The sequence below is a fragment of the Arachis hypogaea genome, chromosome 6 (assembly GCF_003086295.3).
Source record: "Arachis hypogaea cultivar Tifrunner chromosome 6, arahy.Tifrunner.gnm2.J5K5, whole genome shotgun sequence".
Lineage (NCBI taxonomy): Eukaryota > Viridiplantae > Streptophyta > Magnoliopsida > Fabales > Fabaceae > Arachis > Arachis hypogaea.
Window position 1 is genome coordinate 24916609 of NC_092041.1, and position 17725 is coordinate 24934333.

At 39.8% G+C, this 17725-nt stretch overlaps 2 non-coding genes across 2 annotated transcripts; one reads left to right on the forward strand and one right to left on the reverse strand.

Moving 5' to 3' along the window:
* Positions 1-1111: 1111 nt before the first annotated feature.
* On the reverse strand, positions 1112-1215 carry LOC112700405 (small nucleolar RNA R71). The gene has a single exon (XR_003153312.1). It is a non-coding gene; the product is annotated as a small nucleolar RNA R71 (small nucleolar RNA).
* An 8761-nt stretch (positions 1216-9976) lies between these two features.
* On the forward strand, positions 9977-10080 carry LOC112700384 (small nucleolar RNA R71). Its single transcript, XR_003153289.1, has one exon. It is a non-coding gene; the product is annotated as a small nucleolar RNA R71 (small nucleolar RNA).
* Positions 10081-17725: the final 7645 nt, after the last annotated feature.

Below are 17725 nucleotides of genomic sequence, written 5' to 3' on the forward strand. Positions count from 1 at the left end.
AGTCTTTTTAAAAATTAAATCTTTTTCAAAATAACTTTTTATTAAAATTTTTATCTTATCTTTTTATCTTTTATCTTATCTTTTTCAAAAATTTTATCTTTTTCAAAATTTGATTTCAAAATATCTTATCTAACTTCTTATCTTCTTATCTTTTTCAAAATTTGATTTCAAATCTTTTTCAATCAACTAACTAACTTTTTGTTTATTTCTTATCTTTTTCAAAACCAACTAACTACCTATCCCTCTCTAATTTTCGAAAATTCTCCCTCTCTTTTTCAAAAATTCTTTTTGTTTTAAATTTTAATTTTAAATATATTTTGTCTTTGATTTTCGAAAATTACTAACCCCTTTTTTCAAAATTTATTTTCGAAATTTCTCTTCCCTTCTCTTATTCTATTTAATTAATTAATTACTAAACACTTCTCTTCACCTCTCTTCATCTAAGAATCCAAACTTCTTATATCCCTTGTATTTGGATTCTTCACCCCTTTCTTCTTCTACTAACATAAAGGAATCTCTATACAGTGACATAGAGGATTCCTCTTTCTTTTCTTGTTTTCTTCTCTTTCATATGAGCAGGAACAGGGAAAAAGGCACTCTTGTTGAAATTGATCCAGAACCTGAAAGGACTCTGAAGAGAAAATTAAGAGAAGCTAAATTACAACAATCCAGAAATAACCTTTCAGAAATTTTCGAACAGGAGAAGGAGATGGCAGCCGAAAATAATATTAATAATAATGCAAGGAGAATGCTTGGTGACTTCACAAAGCCAACGTCCAAGTTTGATGGAAGAAGCATCTCCATTCCTGCCATTGGAGCCAATAACTTTGAGCTTAAGCCTCAACTAGTTGCTTTAATGCAACAAAACTGCAAGTTTTATGGGCTTCCCTCTGAAGATCCCTATCAGTTTTTAACTGAGTTCTTGCAGATCTGTGAGACTGTAAAGACAAATGGAGTTGATCCTGAAGTCTACAGACTCATGCTTTTCCCTTTTGCTGTAAGAGACAGAGCTAGAATATGGTTGGATTCACAACCTAAGGATAGCCTGGACTCCTGGGATAAGCTGGTCACTGCCTTTTTGGATAAATTCTTTCCTCCTCAAAAGCTGAGCAAGTTGAGAGTGGATGTTCAAACCTTCAAACAAAAAGATGGTGAATCCCTCTATGAAGCTTGGGAAAGATACAAGCAGCTGACCAAAAGATGTCCATCTGACATGTTTTCAGAATGGACCCTATTAGATATATTCTATTATGGTCTCTCTGAATTTTCGAAAATGTCATTGGACCATTCTGCAGGTGGATCTATTCACCTGAAGAAAACGCCTGAAGAGGCTCAAGAACTCATTGACATGGTTGAAAACAACCAGTTCATGTACACCTCTGAGAGGAATTTCGTGAATAATGGGATACCTCAGAAGAAAGGAGTTCTTGAAATTGATGCTCTAAATGCCATATTGGCTCATAACAAAATGTTGACTCAACAGGTCAACATAATCTCTCAAAATCTGAATGGATTGCAACATGCATCCAACAGTACTAGAGAGGTAGCTTCTGAAGAAGCTTATGATCCTGAAAACCCTGCCATGGCAGAGGTTAATTACATGGGTGAACCATATGGAAACACCTATAACCCATCATGGAGAAATCACCCAAATTTCTCCTGGAAGGATCAACAAAAGCCTCAACAAGGCTTTAACAATGGTGGACGCAACAGGCTGAGCAATAGCAAGCCATATCCATCATCTTCTCAGCAACAGACAGAAAATTCTGAACAAAACACTTCTAATTTAGCCAATATAGTCTCTGATCTGTCAAAGGCCACTTTCAGTTTCATGAATGAAACAAGATCCTCCATCAGAAATCTGGAGGCACAAGTGGGCCAGCTGAGTAAGAAAGTCATTGAAACTCCTCCCAGTATTCTCCCAAGCAATACAGAAGAGAATCCAAAAGGAGAGTGCAAGGCCATTGATTTACTCAAAGTGGCCGAATGCACTAGGGAGGAGGAGGACGAAAATCCCAGTGAGGAAGACCTCCTGGGATGTCCTTCAAGCAAGAAGGAGTTTCCTATTAAGGATCCAAAGGAATCTGAGGCTCATACAGAGACCATAGAGATTCCATTAAATCTCCTTCTGCCATTCATGAGCTCTGAAGATTATTCTTCCTCTGAAGAGGATGAAGATGTGACTGGAGAGCAAATTGCTCAATACTTAGAAGCTATCATGAAGCTGAATGCCAAGTTGTTTGGTAATGAGACTTGGGAAAGTGAACCTCCCTTGCTCATTAGTGAACTAGATACTTGGATTCAGAAAACTCTACCTCAAAAGAAACAAGATCCTGGCAAGTTCTCAATACCTTGTACCATTGGCACCATGAGCTTTGAAAAAGCTCTATGTGATCTGGGGTCAGGGATAAATCTTATGCCACTCTCTGTAATGGAGAAGCTAGGAATCATTGAGGTACAACCTACCTTGTTCTCATTACAATTGGCAGATAAGTCATTGAGACAAGCTTATGGAATAGTAGGGGACGTACTAGTAAAGGTTGAAGGCCTTTACATCCCTGCTAACTTCATAATCCTAGACACTAGGAAGGAAGATGATGAATGCATCATCCTAGGAAGACCTTTCCTAGCCACAGCAGGAGCTGTGATAGATGTCAACAGAGGAGAATTAGTCCTTCAATTGAACGGGGACTACCTTGTGTTTAAGGCACATGGCCATCCCTCTGTGACAAAAGAGAATAAGCAGGAAGAGCTTCTCTCAGTTCAGAGTCAAGAAGAGCCCACACAGTCAAACTCTAAGTTTGGTGTTTTGAGGCCACAACCAAACTCTAAGTTTGGTGTTAAGACCCCATATCCAAACTCTAAGTTTGGTGTTGGGACTACACACTAACATTGACCTGATCACCTTGTGGCTCCATGAGAGCCACTGTCAAGCTATTGACATTAAAGAAGCGCTTGTTGGGAGGCAACCCAATTTTATTTATCTAATTTTATTTTATTTTGTTTCTTTGTTATTTTTGTGTTTAATTAGGTACATGATCATGAGGAGTCACGAAAAAATCAAAAAAATTAAAAACAGAGTCAAAAACAGAAGAAAAAAATTTTTTCACCCTGGAGGTAGCGCAGACTGGCGTTCAACGCCAGTAAGATACATCTGGCTGGCATTCAACGCCAGAACAGAGCACTATTCTGGCGCTGAACGCCAGAAACAAGCAACATCCTGGCGCTGAACGCCAGGAATGTGCCTGGAGGAGACAAGCTGGCGCTGAACGCCAGCAACAAGCATGAAACTGGCGTTCAACGCCAGAAACATGCATTACATGGGCGTTGAACGCTGGTGGACGAAATTGTGATCACTTGTTCTTTGTTTATAAAGGATGTATACTCTGAGGACATTGTTTATTTTCTTCACAACTCCGTTCAACTAACCAGCAAGTGTACTGGGTCGTCCAAGTAATAAACCTTACGTGAGTAAGGGTCGAATCCACAGAGATTGTTGGTATGAAGCAAGCTATGGTCACCTTGCAAATCTCAGTTAGGCAGATTAAAATAGTTTTATGGGTTTTCGAAAATATAAATAATGAAAGGGATAAAGATACTTATGCAGATTCATTGGTGGGAATTTCAGATAAGCGGATGGAGATGCTGTAGAGCTCTTGGACGCCTGCTCTCCTACTCCTTCTACTCAATCCTTCTTACTCCTTTCCATGGCAAGCTTTGTATAGGGGTTCACCATCAACTGTGGCTACTTTCATTCCTCACGGGGAAATATCCTGTGCGGCTGTCACTCGCACAGCTAACCAGTCTGGAGGCATCACCCATGGCTGATGGCTACATCCCATCCTCGCAGTGAAAACTATGCTAACGCACTCTGTCACAGTACGGCTAATCACCGGTTGGTTCCCACTCCTACTGGAATAGAATCCCTCTTTTGCGTCTGTCACTGACGCCCAGCAGGTTAAAGTTTGAAGCACGTCACGGTCATTCATTACCGGAATCCTACTCGGAACACCACAGACAAGGTTGGACTTTCCGGATTCCCAGGATCCTACTCGGAATACCACAGACAAGGTGAGACTTTCCGGACCCTCATAAATGCCGCCAACTATCTAACTTATACCACGAAGATTCTGTTGGGGAATCTAAGAGATACACATTCAAGCTCGGTTGCATGTAGAACGGAAGTGGTTGTCAATCACGCGCGTTCATAAGTGAGAATGATGATGAGGGTAATTTGACTCATCACATTCATCATGTTCTTGGGTACGAATGAATATCTTGGAATAAGAATAAGAGAGATTTGAATAAAAGAAGATAGAATTGCATTAATACTTGAGGTACAGCAGAGCTCCACACCCTTAATCTATGGTGTGCAGAAACTCCACCGTTGAAAATACATAAGTAAAAGGTTCAGGCATGGCCGAATGGCCAGCCCTCTCCATGATCAAGTGACCGAATGATAAAAGACTTAAAGTGGTCAAAAGATGTCTAATACAATAGATAAATGTCCTATATATACTAGACTAGCTTCTAGGGTTTACATGAGTAAGTAATTGATGCATAAATCCACTTCCGGGGCCCACTTGGTGTGTGCTTGGGCTGAGCTTGATGAATTCACGTGTAGAGGCATTTCTTGGCGTCAAACTTCAGGTTATGACGTGTTTTGGGCGTTCAACTCCGGATCATGACGTTTTTCTGGCGTTTAACTCCAGACAGCAGCGTGTACTTGGCGTTCAACGTCAAGTTACGTCGTCATTCTTCGAATAAAGTATGGACTATTATATATTGCTGGAAAGCCCGGGATGTCTACTTTCCAACGCCGTTGAGAGCGCGCCAATTGGAGTTCTGTAGCTCCAGAAAATCCATTTCGAGTGCAGGGAGGTCAGAATCCAACAGCATCAGCAGTCCTTTTGTCAGCCTTCTTCAGAGTTTTGCTCAAATCCCTCAATTTCAGTCAGAATTTACCTGAAATCACAGAAAAACACACAAACTCATAGTAAAGTCCAGAAATGTGAATTTAACATAAAAACTAATGAAAACATCCCTAAAAGTAGCTTAAACTTACTAAAAACTATATGAAAACAATGCCAAAAAGCGTATAAATTATCCGCTCATCACAACACCAAACTTAAATTGTTGCTTGTCCCCAAGCAACTGAAAATCAAATAAGATAAAAAGAAGAGAATATACTATAAAGTCCAAAATATCAATGAATATTAATTTAATTAGATGAGCGGGGCTTGTAGCTTTTTGCTTCTGAACAGTTTTGGCATCTCACTTTTTCCTTTGAAGTTTAGAGTGATTGGCTTCTCTAGGAACTTAGAATTTCAGATAGTGTTATTGACTTTCCTAGTTAGGCATGTTGATTCTTGAACACAGCTACTTTATGAGTCTTGGCTGTGGCCCTAAGCACTTTGTCTTCCAGTATTACCACCGGATACACAAATGCCACAGACACATAACTGGGTGAACCTTTTCAGATTGTGACTCAGCTTTGCTAAAGTCCCCAGTTAGTGGTGTCCAGAGCTCTTAAGCACACTCTTTAGCTTTGGATCACGACTTTAACCATTCAGTCTCAAGCTTTTCACTTGGACCTTCATGACACAAGCACATGGTTAGGGACAGCTTGATTTAGCCGCTTAGGCCTGGATTTTATTTCCTTGGGCCCTCCTATCCATTAATGCTCAAAGCCTTGGATCTTTGCTAAAATTTTCGCCACTTCTTTTTTTTTTTTTCACTGCTTTTTCTTGCTTCAAGAATCAATTTCATGATGTTTTTCAGATCATCAATAACATTTCTCTTTGTTCATCATTCTTTCAAGAACCAACAATTTTAACACTCATAAACAACAAGATCAAAAATATGCACTGTTCATTCATTCATTCAGAAAACAAAATTTATTGCCACCACATCAATATAATTAAATTAAATTCACTAATAATTTCGAAAATTATGTACTTCTTGTTCTTTTGAATTAAAACATTTTTCTTTTAAGAGAGGTGAAAGACTAATGGATTTTATTCATAGCTTTAAGGCATGGTTACACACTAATGATCATGAAGTAGAAACACAAAAACATAGACAAACATAATACTTAAAAACAGAAAACAGAAAGAAAATAAAGAACAAGGAATGAATCCACCTCTAGTGGCGTCTTCTTCTTGAAGGACCAATGATGTTCTTCAACTCTTCTATGTCCCTTCCTTGCCTTTGTTGCTCCTCCCTCATAGCTCTTTGATCTTCTCTTATTTCTTGAAGAGTGAGGGCGTGTTCATGGTGTTCCACCCTTAGTTGTTCCACGTTTTGGCTCAAGTCTTCTAAGGAGGTACTGAGTTGCTCCCAATAGTTGTTGGGAGGAAAGTGCATTCCATGAGGCATTTGTTGATGAACTTCCTCATGTTCTCCTTGGGGGCCATGAGGGACTTCCCTTGTTTGCTCCATCCTTTTCTTGGTGATGGGCTTGTCTTCTTCAATGGAGACATCTCCATCTATGATAACTCCAGCTGAGTAGCATAAATGGCATATGAGGTGGGGGAAGGCTAGCCGTGCCATGTATGAAGGCTTGTCAGCTATTTTGTAGAGTTCATTGGCTATGACTTCATGAACCTCTACTTCCTCTCCAATCATGATGCTATGGATCATGATTGCCCGATCTACAGTAACTTCAGATCGGTTGCTTGTAGGGATGATGGATCTTTGGATGAACTCCAACCATCCTCTAGCTACAGGCTTGAGGTCCAGTCTTCTTAGTTGGACTGGTTTGCCTTTGGAGTCTACTCTCCATTGGGCGCCTTCCACACAAATGTCCATTAGGACTTGGTCCAACCTTTGATTGAAGTTGACCCTCCTTGTGTAGGGGCGTTCATCACCTTGCATCATGGGTAGATGAAACGCCAACCTCACATTTTCCGGACTGAAATCTAAGTATTTCCCCCGAACCATTGTGAGATAGTTCTTTGGATTCGGGTTCATACTTTGATCATGGTTCCTTGTGATCCATGCATTGGCATAGAACTCTTGAACCATCAATAATCCGACTTGTTGCATGGGGTTGGTTATGACTTCCCACCCTCTTCTTTGGATCTCATGTCGGATTTCCGGATACTCATTCTTTTTGAGCTTGAAGGGGACCTCAGGGATCACCCTCTTCTTTGCCACAACATCATAGAAGTGGTCTTGGTGGCTCTTGGAGATGAATCTCTCCTTTTTTTCCATGATTCGGAAGTGGAAGCTTTTGCCTTCCCTTTTCCTTTTCTTGAGGAAACTCCGGTCTTGGGTGCCATTGATGGTGAATGAAAAATAAAAAGCTAGGCTTTTTACCACACCAAACTTAAAATTTGCTCGTCCTCGAGCAAAAAGAAAAGAAGAGTAGAAGAAGAAGAAGAAGAGAAATTGGAAGAGAGGGAGAGAAGTGGGTTCGGCTATATGAGAGAAGAATGGGTAGTGTTGTGTGAAAATGAAGAAGAAAGGAGAGGTATTTATAGGGAGGGGGGAGGGTTAGGTTTCGGCCATTTTGGGTGGGTATTTGAATTTGAATGTAATGGAGGTAGGTGGGGTTTATGGGGAAAAGGAGGGTGATGTGAATGGTGCATGGGGTAATTGGGAAGAGGAATTGATGTGATTGGTGAAGGTTTTTGGGAAGGGTGACATTGAAAATGAGATTTGGATTAGGAGAGTGTGAATAGGATTAAAAGAAAAGGTAGGTGGGGATCCTGTGGGGTCCACAGATCCTGAGGTGGGGATCCTGTGGGGTCCACAGGTTCTGAGGTGAAAAGAAATACCATTCCTTCACCCTATAGGCGTGTAAATTGCCTTCATGCACCATTCTGGCGTTCAAACGCCCATTGGTGCATGTTCTGGGCGTTAAACGCCCATGTGATGCTTGATTCTGGCGTTGAACGCCAGTTTCAAGCTTGTTTCTGGCGTTCAGCGCCAGATTGTCCTCTGTGTGCGCATCCTGGCGTTAAACGCCAGGATGTTGCTTGTTTTGGGCGTTCAGCGCCAGAAAGATGCTCTGTTCTGGCGCTGAACGCTGGCCAGATGCATCTTCTGGGCGCTGAACGCCGGCCCGTGCGTCCTCCAGGGTGAAAAATTTTTTCTTCTGTTTTTGACTCTGTTTTTAATTTTTTTGATTTTTTCGTGACTCCTCATGATCATGTACCTAATTAAACACAAAAATAGCAAAGAAACAAAATAAAATAAAATTAGATAAAATAAAATTGGGTTGCCTCCCAACAAGCGCTTCTTTAATGTCAATAGCTTGACAGTGGCTCTCATGGAGCCACAGAGCAATCAAGTCAATGTTGTCTAGCCCCAACACCAAACTTAGAGTTTGGATATGGGGTTTGAACACCAAAACTTAGAGTTTGGTTGTGGCTTCACAACACCAAACTTAGAGTTTGACTGTGTGGGCTCTTCTTGACCTTGAACTGAGAGAAGCTCTTCATGCTTACTCTCTTTTGTCACAGAGGGATGGCCATGTGCTTGAAACACAAGATATTCTCCATTTAATTGAAGGACTAACTCTCCTCTGTTGACATCTATCACAGCTCCTGCTGTGGCTAGGAAAGGTCTTCCTAGGATGATGCATTCATCATCTTCCTTCCTAGTATCTAGGATTAGGAAATCAGCAGGGATGTAGAGGTCTTCAACTTTTATAAGCACGTCCTCTACTATCCCATGAGCTTGTCTCACTGACTTATCTACCAATTGCAGTGAGAACAAAGCAGGTTGCACCTCAATGATCCCTAGCTTCTCCATTACAGAGAGTGGCATAAGGTTTATCCCTGACCCAAGATCACACAGAGCTTTTTCAAAGCTCATGGTGCCAATGGTGCAAGGTATCAAGAACTTGCCAGGATCTTGTCTCTTTTGAGGTAGAGTTTCCTGAATCCAAGTATCCAAATCACCAATGAGCAAGGGAGGTTCACTTTCCCAAGTCTCATTACCAAATAGCTTGGCATTCAGTTTCATGATAGCTCCTAGATATTGAGCAACTTGCTCACCAGTCACATCTTCATCTTCTTCAGAGGATGAATAATAGTCAGAGCTCATGAATGGCAGAAGGAGATTTAATGGAATCTCTATGGTCTCTGTATGAGCCTCAGATTCCTCAGGATCCTTAATAGGAAGCTCCTTCTTGCTTGAAGGACGTCCCAGGAGGTCTTCCTCACTAGGATTTTCGTCCTTCTCCTCCCTAGTGCATTCGGCCATGTTGACTAAGTCAATGGCTTTGCACTCTCCTTTTGGATTCTCTTCTGTATTGCTTGGGAGAGTACTGGGAGGAGTTTCAATAACTTTCTTACTCAGCTGGCCTACTTGTGCCTCCAAATTTCTAATGGAGGATCTTGTTTCATTCATGAAACTGAAAGTGGCTTTTGACAGATCAGAGACTATATTAGCTAAATTAGAATTATTTTGTTCAGAGTTCTCTGTCTGTTGCTGAGAAGATGATGGATATGGCTTACTATTATTCAGCCTATTGCGTCCACCATTGTTAAAACCTTGTTGAGGTTTTTGTTGATCCTTCCATGAGAAATTTGGATGATTTCTCCATGATGAGTTATAGGTGTTTCCATAAGGTTCACCTAAGTAATTAACCTCTGCCATGGCAGGGTTCTCAGGATCATAAGCTTCTTCAGAAGCTACCTCTCTAGTACTGTTGGATGCATGTTGCAATCCATTCAGATTTTGAGAGATTATGTTGACCTGTTGAGTCAACATTTTGTTCTGAGCCAATATGGCATTCAGAGCATCAATTTCAAGAACTCCTTTCTTCTGAGGGACCCCATTATTCACGGAATTCCTCTCAGAGGTGTACATGAACTGGTTGTTTGCAACCATGTCAATGAGTTCTTGAGCCTCTTCAGGCGTTTTCTTCAGGTGAATAGATCCGCCTGCAGAATGGTCCAATGACATTTTCGAAAATTCAGAGAGACCATAATAGAATATATCTAATAAGGTCCATTCAGAAAACATGTCAGATGGACATCTCTTGGTTAACTGCTTGTATCTTTCCCAAGCTTCATAGAGGGATTCACCATCTTTTTGCTTAAAGGTTTGAACATCCACTCTCAGCTTGCTCAGTTTTTGAGGAGGAAAGAACTTATCTAAGAAGGCAGTAACCAGCTTATCCCAAGAGTTCAGGCTGTCCTTAGGTTGTGAATCCAACCATATTCTAGCTCTGTCTCTTACAGCAAAAGGGAAAAGCATGAGTCTGTAGACGTCAGGATTAACTCCATTCGTCTTTACAGTATCACAGACTTGCAAGAACTCAGTTAAAAACTGATAGGGATCTTCAGATGGAAGTCCATAAAACTTGCAGTTTTGTTGCATTAATGCAACTAGTTGAGGTTTAAGCTCAAAGTTATTGGCTCCAATGGCAGGAATGGAGTTGCTTCTTCCATCAAACTTGGATGTTGGCTTTGTGAAGTCACCAAGCATTCTCCTTGCATTATTATTATTATTATTTTCGGCTGCCATGTCTTTCTCTTGTTCAAAAATTTCTGAAATGTTGTTTCTGGATTGTTGTAATTTAGCTTCTCTTAATTTTCTCTTCAGAGTCCTTTCAGGTTCTGGATCAGCTTCAACAAGAGTGCCTTTATCCTCGTTCCTGCTCATAAGAAAGAGAAGAAAACAAGAAAAGAAAAAGGAATCCTCTATGTCACAGTATAGAGATTCCTTTATGTTAGTAGAAGAGGAAGGGGGTAGAAGAAGAGTGGAAAAGAAACACAACTGTGAGGATGGCAGAGATGTGAGATGAGATGTTAGGATATGAATGAAGAGAGGTGAAGAGAAGTGTTAGTAATTAAATAATTAAATAGAAGAAGAAAAGAGAGAGGAGAAATTTCGAAAATAATTTTGAAAAAGAAGTTAGTGATTTTCGAAAATTAGAGATAAAATGTAATTAAAATTAAAACTTAAAACAAAAAAGAATTTTTGAAAAAGAGAGGGAGAATTTTCGAAAATAGAAGAGGGAAAAGTGGTTAAGTGGTTTTGAAAAAGATAAGAAACAAACAAAAAAATTAGTTAGTTGATTGAAAAAGATTTGAAATCAAAATTTGAAAAAGATAAGAAGATAAGAAAAAGATAAGATATTTTGAAATCAAATTTTGAAAGAGATAAAATTTTTGAAAAGGATAAGATAAAAGATAAAAAGATATATTTTGAAAAAAAATATTTTGAAAAGGATTTAATTTTTTAAAAATTACTTAACTAACAAGAAACTACAAGATAAGATTCTAGAACTTAAAGATTGAACCTTTCTTAACAAGAAAGTAACAAACTTCAAATTTTTGAACCAATCACATTACTTGTTAGTTAATTTTTGAAAATTTGATATAAAGATAAGAAAAAGATTTTGAAAATATTTTGAAAAAGATTTTTGAAATTTTCGAAATTTAAAAAACTGAAAAAGATATGATTTTTGAAAAAGATTTTTGAAAAGATAAGATTTTTAAAATTGAAATTTTGACTTGACTTGTAAGAAACAACTAATTTTAAAAATTTTTGACCAAGTCAACCCAAAATTTCGAAAATTTGGAGGGAAATAAGGAAAAGATATTTTTTTGATTTTTTAAATTTTTAAAGAAAAACACAAAAATGACCCAAAACATGAAAATTTTGGATCAAGACACAAGATGCATGCAAGAATGCTATGAATGTCAAGATGAACACCAAGAACACTATGAAGATCATGATGAACATCAAGAACATAATTTTGAAAAATTTTGATGCAAAGAAAACATGCAAGACACCAAACTTAGAAATTTTTAATGCATGGAAAATATGAATGCAAAAATGCACATGAAAAACAACAAACAACACTAAACAAGAATTCATCAAGATCAAACAAGAAGACTTGTCAAGAACAACTTGAAGATCATGAAGAACACTATGAATGCATGAAATTTTCGAAAAAAATGCAAGAAAAATTTTAAAAGCATGCAATTGACACCAAACTTAAAAATCAACACAAGACTCAAACAAGAAACACAAAATATTTTTGATTTTTATGATTTTCTAATTTTTTTGTATTTTTATTATTATTTTTCGAAAACAAAGTTTAGAAAAACGAAAAATAAAAGAAAAATTTTTGAAAAAGATTTTTGAAAAGAAAATTACCTAATCTGAGCAACAAGATGAACCGTCAGTTGTCCATACTCGAACAATCCCCGGCAACGGCGCCAAAAACTTGGTGGACGAAATTGTGATCACTTGTTCTTTGTTTATAAAGGATGTATACTCTGAGGACATTGTTTATTTTCTTCACAACTCCGTTCAACTAACCAGCAAGTGTACTGGGTCGTCCAAGTAATAAACCTTACGTGAGTAAGGGTCGAATCCACAGAGATTGTTGGTATGAAGCAAGCTATGGTCACCTTGCAAATCTCAGTTAGGCAGATTAAAATAGTTTTATGGGTTTTCGAAAATATAAATAATGAAAGGGATAAAGATACTTATGCAGATTCATTGGTGGGAATTTCAGATAAGCGGATGGAGATGCTGTAGAGCTCTTGGACGCCTGCTCTCCTACTCCTTCTACTCAATCCTTCTTACTCCTTTCCATGGAAAGCTTTGTATAGGGGTTCACCATCAACTGTGGCTACTTTCATTCCTCACGGGGAAATATCCTGTGCGGCTGTCACTCGCACAGCTAACCAGTCTGGAGGCATCACCCATGGCTGATGGCTACATCCCATCCTCGCAGTGAAAACTATGCTAACGCACTCTGTCACAGTACGGCTAATCACCGGTTGGTTCCCACTCCTACTGGAATAGAATCCCTCTTTTGCGTCTGTCACTGACGCCCAGCAGGTTAAAGTTTGAAGCACGTCACGGTCATTCATTACCGGAATCCTACTCGGAACACCACAGACAAGGTTGGACTTTCCGGATTCCCAGGATCCTACTCGGAATACCACAGACAAGGTGAGACTTTCCGGACCCTCATAAATGCCGCCAACTATCTAACTTATACCACGAAGATTCTGTTGGGGAATCTAAGAGATACACATTCAAGCTCGGTTGCATGTAGAACGGAAGTGGTTGTCAATCACGCGCGTTCATAAGTGAGAATGATGATGAGGGTAATTTGACTCATCACATTCATCATGTTCTTGGGTACGAATGAATATCTTGGAATAAGAATAAGAGAGATTTGAATAAAAGAAGATAGAATTGCATTAATACTTGAGGTACAGCAGAGCTCCACACCCTTAATCTATGGTGTGCAGAAACTCCACCGTTGAAAATACATAAGTAAAAGGTTCAGGCATGGCCGAATGGCCAGCCCTCTCCATGATCAAGTGACCGAATGATAAAAGACTTAAAGTGGTCAAAAGATGTCTAATACAATAGATAAATGTCCTATATATACTAGACTAGCTTCTAGGGTTTACATGAGTAAGTAATTGATGCATAAATCCACTTCCGGGGCCCACTTGGTGTGTGCTTGGGCTGAGCTTGATGAATTCACGTGTAGAGGCATTTCTTGGCGTCAAACTTCAGGTTATGACGTGTTTTGGGCGTTCAACTCCGGATCATGACGTTTTTCTGGCGTTTAACTCCAGACAGCAGCGTGTACTTGGCGTTCAACGTCAAGTTACGTCGTCATTCTTCGAATAAAGTATGGACTATTATATATTGCTGGAAAGCCCGGGATGTCTACTTTCCAACGCCGTTGAGAGCGCGCCAATTGGAGTTCTGTAGCTCCAGAAAATCCATTTCGAGTGCAGGGAGGTCAGAATCCAACAGCATCAGCAGTCCTTTTGTCAGCCTTCTTCAGAGTTTTGCTCAAATCCCTCAATTTCAGTCAGAATTTACCTGAAATCACAGAAAAACACACAAACTCATAGTAAAGTCCAGAAATGTGAATTTAACATAAAAACTAATGAAAACATCCCTAAAAGTAGCTTAAACTTACTAAAAACTATATGAAAACAATGCCAAAAAGCGTATAAATTATCCGCTCATCACAACACCAAACTTAAATTGTTGCTTGTCCCCAAGCAACTGAAAATCAAATAAGATAAAAAGAAGAGAATATACTATAAAGTCCAAAATATCAATGAATATTAATTTAATTAGATGAGCGGGGCTTGTAGCTTTTTGCTTCTGAACAGTTTTGGCATCTCACTTTTTCCTTTGAAGTTTAGAGTGATTGGCTTCTCTAGGAACTTAGAATTTCAGATAGTGTTATTGACTTTCCTAGTTAGGCATGTTGATTCTTGAACACAGCTACTTTATGAGTCTTGGCTGTGGCCCTAAGCACTTTGTCTTCTAGTATTACCACCGGATACACAAATGCCACAGACACATAACTGGGTGAACCTTTTCAGATTGTGACTCAGCTTTGCTAAAGTCCCCAGTTAGTGGTGTCCAGAGCTCTTAAGCACACTCTTTAGCTTTGGATCACGACTTTAACCATTCAGTCTCAAGCTTTTCACTTGGACCTTCATGACACAAGCACATGGTTAGGGACAGCTTGATTTAGCCGCTTAGGCCTGGATTTTATTTCCTTGGGCCCTCCTATCCATTAATGCTCAAAGCCTTGGATCTTTGCTAAAATTTTCGCCACTTCTTTTTTTTTTTTTCACTGCTTTTTCTTGCTTCAAGAATCAATTTCATGATGTTTTTCAGATCATCAATAACATTTCTCTTTGTTCATCATTCTTTCAAGAACCAACAATTTTAACACTCATAAACAACAAGATCAAAAATATGCACTGTTCATTCATTCATTCAGAAAACAAAATTTATTGCCACCACATCAATATAATTAAATTAAATTCACTAATAATTTCGAAAATTATGTACTTCTTGTTCTTTTGAATTAAAACATTTTTCTTTTAAGAGAGGTGAAAGACTAATGGATTTTATTCATAGCTTTAAGGCATGGTTACACACTAATGATCATGAAGTAGAAACACAAAAACATAGACAAACATAATACTTAAAAACAGAAAACAGAAAGAAAATAAAGAACAAGGAATGAATCCACCTCTAGTGGCGTCTTCTTCTTGAAGGACCAATGATGTTCTTCAACTCTTCTATGTCCCTTCCTTGCCTTTGTTGCTCCTCCCTCATAGCTCTTTGATCTTCTCTTATTTCTTGAAGAGTGAGGGCGTGTTCATGGTGTTCCACCCTTAGTTGTTCCACGTTTTGGCTCAAGTCTTCTAAGGAGGTACTGAGTTGCTCCCAATAGTTGTTGGGAGGAAAGTGCATTCCATGAGGCATTTGTTGATGAACTTCCTCATGTTCTCCTTGGGGGCCATGAGGGACTTCCCTTGTTTGCTCCATCCTTTTCTTGGTGATGGGCTTGTCTTCTTCAATGGAGACATCTCCATCTATGATAACTCCAGCTGAGTAGCATAAATGGCATATGAGGTGGGGGAAGGCTAGCCGTGCCATGTATGAAGGCTTGTCAGCTATTTTGTAGAGTTCATTGGCTATGACTTCATGAACCTCTACTTCCTCTCCAATCATGATGCTATGGATCATGATTGCCCGATCTACAGTAACTTCAGATCGGTTGCTTGTAGGGATGATGGATCTTTGGATGAACTCCAACCATCCTCTAGCTACAGGCTTGAGGTCCAGTCTTCTTAGTTGGACTGGTTTGCCTTTGGAGTCTACTCTCCATTGGGCGCCTTCCACACAAATGTCCATTAGGACTTGGTCCAACCTTTGATTGAAGTTGACCCTCCTTGTGTAGGGGCGTTCATCACCTTGCATCATGGGTAGATGAAACGCCAACCTCACATTTTCCGGACTGAAATCTAAGTATTTCCCCCGAACCATTGTGAGATAGTTCTTTGGATTCGGGTTCATACTTTGATCATGGTTCCTTGTGATCCATGCATTGGCATAGAACTCTTGAACCATCAATAATCCGACTTGTTGCATGGGGTTGGTTATGACTTCCCACCCTCTTCTTTGGATCTCATGTCGGATTTCCGGATACTCATTCTTTTTGAGCTTGAAGGGGACCTCAGGGATCACCCTCTTCTTTGCCACAACATCATAGAAGTGGTCTTGGTGGCTCTTGGAGATGAATCTCTCCTTTTTTTCCATGATTCGGAAGTGGAAGCTTTTGCCTTCCCTTTTCCTTTTCTTGAGGAAACTCCGGTCTTGGGTGCCATTGATGGTGAATGAAAAATAAAAAGCCAGGCTTTTTACCACACCAAACTTAAAATTTGCTCGTCCTCGAGCAAAAAGAAAAGAAGAGTAGAAGAAGAAGAAGAAGAGAAATTGGAAGAGAGGGAGAGAAGTGGGTTCGGCTATATGAGAGAAGAATGGGTAGTGTTGTGTGAAAATGAAGAAGAAAGGAGAGGTATTTATAGGGAGGGGGGGAATCCACAGAGATTGTTCGTATGAAGCAAGCTATGGTCACCTTGCAAATCTCAGTTAGGCAGATTAAAATAGTTTTATGGGTTTTCGAAAATATAAATAATGAAAGGGATAAAGATACTTATGCAGATTCATTGGTGGGAATTTCAGATAAGCGGATGGAGATGCTGTAGAGCTCTTGGACGCCTGCTCTCCTACTCCTTCTACTCAATCCTTCTTACTCCTTTCCATGGCAAGCTTTGTATAGGGGTTCACCATCAACTGTGGCTACTTTCATTCCTCACGGGGAAATATCCTGTGCGGCTGTCACTCGCACAGCTAACCAGTCTGGAGGCATCACCCATGGCTGATGGCTACATCCCATCCTCGCAGTGAAAACTATGCTAACGCACTCTGTCACAGTACGGCTAATCACCGGTTGGTTCCCACTCCTACTGGTATAGAATCCCTCTTTTGCGTCTGTCACTGACGCCCAGCAGGTTAAAGTTTGAAGCACGTCACGGTCATTCATTACCGGAATCCTACTCGGAACACCACAGACAAGGTTGGACTTTCCGGATTCCCAGGATCCTACTCGGAATACCACAGACAAGGTGAGACTTTCCGGACCCTCATAAATGCCGCCAACTATCTAACTTATACCACGAAGATTCTGTTGGGGAATCTAAGAGATACACATTCAAGCTCGGTTGCATGTAGAACGGAAGTGGTTGTCAATCACGCGCGTTCATAAGTGAGAATGATGATGAGGGTAATTTGACTCATCACATTCATCATGTTCTTGGGTACGAATGAATATCTTGGAATAAGAATAAGAGAGATTTGAATAAAAGAAGATAGAATTGCATTAATACTTGAGGTACAGCAGAGCTCCACACCCTTAATCTATGGTGTGCAGAAACTCCACCGTTGAAAATACATAAGTAAAAGGTTCAGGCATGGCCGAATGGCCAGCCCTCTCCATGATCAAGTGACCGAATGATAAAAGACTTAAAGTGGTCAAAAGATGTCTAATACAATAGATAAATGTCCTATATATACTAGACTAGCTTCTAGGGTTTACATGAGTAAGTAATTGATGCATAAATCCACTTCCGGGGCCCACTTGGTGTGTGCTTGGGCTGAGCTTGATGAATTCACGTGTAGAGGCATTTCTTGGCGTCAAACTTCAGGTTATGACGTGTTTTGGGCGTTCAACTCCGGATCATGACGTTTTTCTGGCGTTTAACTCCAGACAGCAGCGTGTACTTGGCGTTCAACGTCAAGTTACGTCGTCATTCTTCGAATAAAGTATGGACTATTATATATTGCTGGAAAGCCCTGGATGTCTATTTCCAACGCCGTTGAGAGCGCGCCAATTGGAGTTCTGTAGCTC